The 5593-nt window shown below is 30.4% G+C and overlaps 1 long non-coding RNA gene across 1 annotated transcript; it reads left to right on the top strand.

The window, feature by feature from the left end:
• The first annotated feature begins 4464 nt into the window (after window positions 1–4464).
• Window positions 4465–4967, top strand: LOC135138898 (uncharacterized). The gene is made up of 2 exons (XR_010282081.1): window positions 4465–4616; window positions 4672–4967. It is a non-coding gene; the product is annotated as an uncharacterized LOC135138898 (long non-coding RNA).
• Window positions 4968–5593: the final 626 nt, after the last annotated feature.

Below are 5593 nucleotides of genomic sequence, written 5' to 3'. Positions count from 1 at the left end.
TGAAATATTCAATATGAAAATCAAATTTTTTAAAAATTCTTAAAATCATATTTCTTCTTGGTGATTTTGTAAACAGAGTAGGATTTTTCGAAGAAATGAAGCCGAAAATAGCTTTTAGAAGTCGGAATCTACAAAAAAGTCCCTGCTTTCAAGATGTTGAAAGACTGTCCAAAATTTCGTAATTTCTATGAAAAATTGAACTTTTGGAAAGTAGCCTAAAAATCGAAAAAAAAAAACAGAATATAATATAAATCTGGAGGCGTTGATTAGAAAAATGTAGTGTCTTTATGGTACTAGAGTAAGATTTTTGAAACTCAGGAAGTCGAAATTAGAAAAAAATGCGTTAGATAATTTTCGAAAATGGCCGAAAATGTAATAATTTATAAAAAAATGATATTTTTAGAAAAGTTGTCAAAAAATTCAGAAAGATTTTGGCGTATAGATCTGGAACTGTTAATTCGAAAAATATTGGGTATTTGTGGTCCCGGAGCAGGATTTTCGTGTGAAAGACAAATTTTTTAAAAATTTTGAAAATTGGCATATTTCTTTTTGGCGATTTTGAAGAACTGGCAGGAATTTTCGAAGAAATGAAGCCGAAAATCATCTCAGGAAGTTGTAATTTAGAAAAAAATCGCTTTGGGTAATTTTCGAAGATGGTTGAGAATTTCGTAATTTTTTTGAAAAACTGAACTTTTGGAAAAGTTGTCAAAAATCCACAAAAATTCTGACATATAGATCTGGAGGTGCTAATTCGAGAAATGTAGTGTATTTATGATATCAAAGCAAGATTTTCGAAATATTCAGCATGACAATCGAATTTTTGAAAAATTAAAAGAATCGCTATAGATATTTCTCGTTGGCGATTTTGTAAACAGAATTTTTCGTAGAAATTAAACCGAAAATAGGATTTAGAAGTCCGAATCTACAAAAAAGTTCCTGTTGGTACTTTTGTTAAGATTTTGAAAAATTGTTGAAAATTTCGCAATTTCTATTAGTTTGTTTATATCGTAGATTTCGATCCGATCGAATTTCGAGACGATCGAAGTCGTCAAACCCACTTTAATCTACGGGCGTTTATATCACGGAAAACAGTCCGTTCGATCCACTGATTTGTAGTTTGAAATTGGTTTGAGTTTGACGTTTGGAGAAAGATAATAGTATAACATTATTTCTTTTTATCTGTGCAGTGGTCAACATAAATAATAAACCTATAAAAGTTCAAGCCCGTTTACATCGCATCTTCAAGCATTTGAATCCGTTTTAGATCCGATCGGTTCGATTCGATCCGACTAGTTTGTCGGATCGAATTTTGATAGTCAATCCGCTTCAACATTCGATCTGCAGCGTTTATACCATTAGTTTCAATCGGATCGGACTGAGTCGATCGGCTCGAAATCCACGATATAAACTAAGTATATGACAAATTGAACTATTGGAAAGTAGCCTAAAAATAAAAAAAAAATCGAAATTTAATATAGTAAATCTGGAGGCTCTGATTTGAAAAATCTAGCGTCTTTATGGTACTAGAGCAAGATTTTCGAAACTCAGGAAGAGGAAATTTAGAAAAAAATGCGTTGGATAATTTTGGAAAATAGTCGAAAAATGGTCGAAAATGTAATAATTTCTTAAAAAATTAAATTTTTAGAAAAGTTGTCAAAAAATTCACAAAAATTTTGGTCTATAAATCTGGAGGTGCCAGTTCGAAAAATATAGCGTGTTTATGATACCCGAGCAAGATTATCGAAATATTCAGTATGAAAATTAGAATTTTAAAAAATTCTAAAAACCCTCATATTTCTTGTTGGCGTTTTTGTAAACATTGTAGGAATTTTCGAAGAAATAAAGCCGAAAATAATCGGGGGAAGTCGAAATTAAAGAAAATCGCTTTAGGTAATTTTAGAAGGCAGTTGAAAAATGGTCGAAAATTTCTTATTTGTTTTTTGAAAAATAGAACTTTTGGAAAAGTTGTCAAAAATCCACAAAAATTGTGGCACCAGGTTAAGATTTCCAAAATATTGACTATAAAAATCGAATTGAAAAAAAAAAATAAATAAAAATTTCCATATTTCTTGTTGGCGATTTTGTAATCACGAGAGGAATTTTTAAAACTGACATATTTCATTGTGGCGATTTTGAAGCACTGGCAGGAATTTTTGAAGAAATGAAGTCGAAAATCATCTCAGGAAGTTGAAATTTAGAAACACATCGCTTGGGTAATTTTCGAAGATGATAGAAAAATGGTCGAAGATTTCGTAGTTTTGTTTTTGAAAAACGGAACTTTTGGAAAAGTTGTCAAAAAATCAAAAAAGATTCTAGAAGTACTGATACCAAAAATATAGTCTGTTTATGATACCAAGGCAAGATTTTCGGAATATTCAGCATGAAAATAGAATATTTGAAAAATTCTAAAAATCGCGAATTTTTTTGTTGGCGATTTTACCAACATGGCAGGAATTTCGAAGAAATGAAGCTGAAAATAATCTCGGGAAGTCGAAATTAAAAAAAATTGCTTTAGGTAATTTTCGGAGACGGTTAAAAAATGGTCGAAAATTTTGTATTTTTTTGAAAAATACATAGAACTTTTGAAAAAGTTGTCTAAAATCCAGAAACATTGTGACATATAGATCTGGAGGTATTTATTCGAAAAATGTAGCGATTTTATGAAACTAGAGCAAAATTTTCGAAATAGTCGATTTTAAAGTTAAATAAAAAAAATATTTAGAACGAAAATCGGATTTTTAAAAAAATGTAAAAAATTTCCATATTTCTTGCTGACGATTTGTTGTAACATTTTCGAAGAAATAAGGTCGAAAATAGCTTCTGGAGGTAAAAGTCTATACAAAAAATCCCCCTAGGTATTGATTTTCGGAGATGGTTGAAAAATGGTCGAAAATTTCGCAATTTCTTTGAAAACTTGAACTTTTAGAAAGTTGTCTAAAAGTAAAAAAAGCGGAATATAGATCTGAAGGTGTTGATTTGAAAAATATAGGTTGTTTGTGATGCGGGAGCAAAAGTTCAAATTTTTTAAAAATTTCGAAATTGAAAAACTGAAAGGAGTTTTCGAAGAAATAAAGTCGAAAATATTCTCTGGACATAGTAAAAAAAATCTCTCTGGGTAATTGAAGAAGATGGTAAAAAACGACTGAAAATTTCGTAATTTCTCTGAAAAATATAAGTTTTTAAAAATTGTCTAGAAATCCAAAAAAATCTGGGTTATAGGTCTGAAGGTGCTGATTCGAAGAATATACCGTGTTTATGGTAACAGAACAAGATTTTCGAAATATTTAGGATGAAAACTGAATTTAAAAAAAAAATTGAAAATTGCCATTATTTTTTTATCGATTTTGTAAACATGGCGGGAAGTCTCGAAGAAATATAGCCGAAAATAGCTTCTGGAGTTAGGAATCTAGAAAAAAATTCCTGTATGTATTTCTTTCCGAAGATGGTTGAAAATTTTGTAATTTCCTTGAAAAATTGGACTTTTGAAAAGTTGTCTAAAATAAAAATCCAAAAAAAAAAAATGGGAATACAGATCTGGCGGTATTGATTTGAAAAATATAGGATGTGGTCCCGGAGAAACATTTTCGAAATAGTCGGTTTGAAAGTCAAATTTTTTAAAAAATTTGAAAATTGCTATATTTCGTTTTGGCGTTTCTAAAGAACTCGTAAGAATTTTCGAAGAAATGAAGCCGAAAATAATCTTTGGGGATAGAAATCTATAAAAAATCCCTTAGGTAATTATTGAAGATGGTAAAAAAATGCTTAAAAATTTCCTAATTTCTTTGAAAAATTGAACTTTTGAAAAAGTTGTCTAAAAATCCACAAAAATTCTGCGATACAGATCTAGACGTGTGGGTCCAAAAAATATAGCGTGCTTGTGCCACCAGATCGAAATTTTCGAAATATTCTACTTACTTACTTAATTACTGGCAATTCTGGGCGGCGTATTGAAACATTTAACTTAGAAAAGTTGACCAAAAATCCATAAAAAAATTCTGAGACATTCAAAGTCAATTTTTTCGAAAATCTTGAAATTTGCCGTATTTTGTTTAGTTAGACTGGGTAAATAAATTCATAATTTGCTTTATTACGTCTACGAATTCATTTTTATGACTTCAGATTTGAATAATTAAAAATTTTTGACGGGTTATTACAAAAAAAAAAAAAAATGGTGCGGCCAAATTTTGCAATTTGTTGTCTTTAACGGAATGGACAGGTTTAATTGATTGTATACTTCAGTAGCGAAGAAACTCGTCTAAATAACTCCGCACCCATTTTTACGCAAAGTATTATCAACAACATCGCAATCACTAACTAAATCGTCATTATTTATTATCATTCAATCAAGAAATCCCCCACACTTATAAGGTCATAATCATAACTGACTCCTATATATACATTAAAAAAAAAATTTAAACAAGTTTGCCGCGCCCCGCTACAAGCGCGTCAGAGGTTTTTACCAACAACCTGATGCTCTCTTATAAACTGAAAGGATAAGATATTGAACAAGTACTGAAGCAACAGACTTCACAACATCATCATCACCATAAACATGAAAGTGACTCTTGTTATCGTCGCTCTGCTGGCGCTTGTTGCGATTGCTTGGGGACAAGAACGTACGTTAGCTTGTTTTGCCTTTTTGCTATTACTTATTATTTACCATTGTTTTAGCCGAGTGTGGTCCCAACATGGTTTTTTCAAAATGTGGTGCTCTCTGCGAACCAAAGTGTTCTTACAAACGACCTGCCGGATTTTGCAAACTGCAGTGTAGGGCTAAATGCGTTTGCATTTCAGGATATATACTTGACGACCATGAACGGTGTGTTCCTATTGAATCATGCTAAATGGATTTTGTTTTATTATTCACTGAACACTGTTATTAGTAGAGAAATTTGTATGATTATCTTAGTAATAATAATAATTAATAAATTAGAAAACAAATAAATGAGGTATTATTTTTAACACAAGCAGATTGTTCATTTATTAACAACTTTAAAATTAACGCCCTGTTTATTACACTTTTTCAATATGTCCTAAACACCCATTTTGGTACGAATGTTCACTTTTTGATTGAATTACTCGTTAGTGACGCTATTTAAATGTCATTTTCGTTACAAACCTACCAATTAAAATTTTGTTGTAATGTAATTTAAAATGACATTTAAATAGAGTCGCTAACGAGTAATTTAACCAAAAAGTGAAATTTCTTACCAAGAAGGGCGTTTAGGACATACTGAGAAAGTGTAATAAACAGGGAAGCGATTAGGGATAAGTGGTAATTTTTCGACAGTTTATACATTTTTTGATAACTTTTTCAAAAATCAGAGATTTTTTTCTAGATTCTGACCTCCAAGTTATTTCCAGCTTCATTGCTTCGAAAATTCATTTTTACAAAGTAGCAAAATTTTTATTTTTTTTTTTAATTCGATTTTCATACTCAATATTTAGAAAATCTTGCTCTGGTGCCATAAACACGCCATATTTATCAGTTTTTCAAAATCGCCAAAATAAAATGGGCATGCCAATTTTCAAATTTTTTTTAAAATTGACTTTCACACCGACTATTTTGAACATCTTGCTCCGCGACTACAAA

This window comes from Zophobas morio, unplaced genomic scaffold (genome assembly GCF_036711695.1).
Source record: "Zophobas morio isolate AGI-343-1 ecotype UQ-CSIRO unplaced genomic scaffold, CSIRO_AGI_Zmor_V1 ptg000030l, whole genome shotgun sequence".
Lineage (NCBI taxonomy): Eukaryota > Metazoa > Arthropoda > Insecta > Coleoptera > Tenebrionidae > Zophobas > Zophobas morio.
Note: the sequence above shows the minus strand (reverse complement) of the source record. Positions and strands in the feature narration are given on the sequence as shown.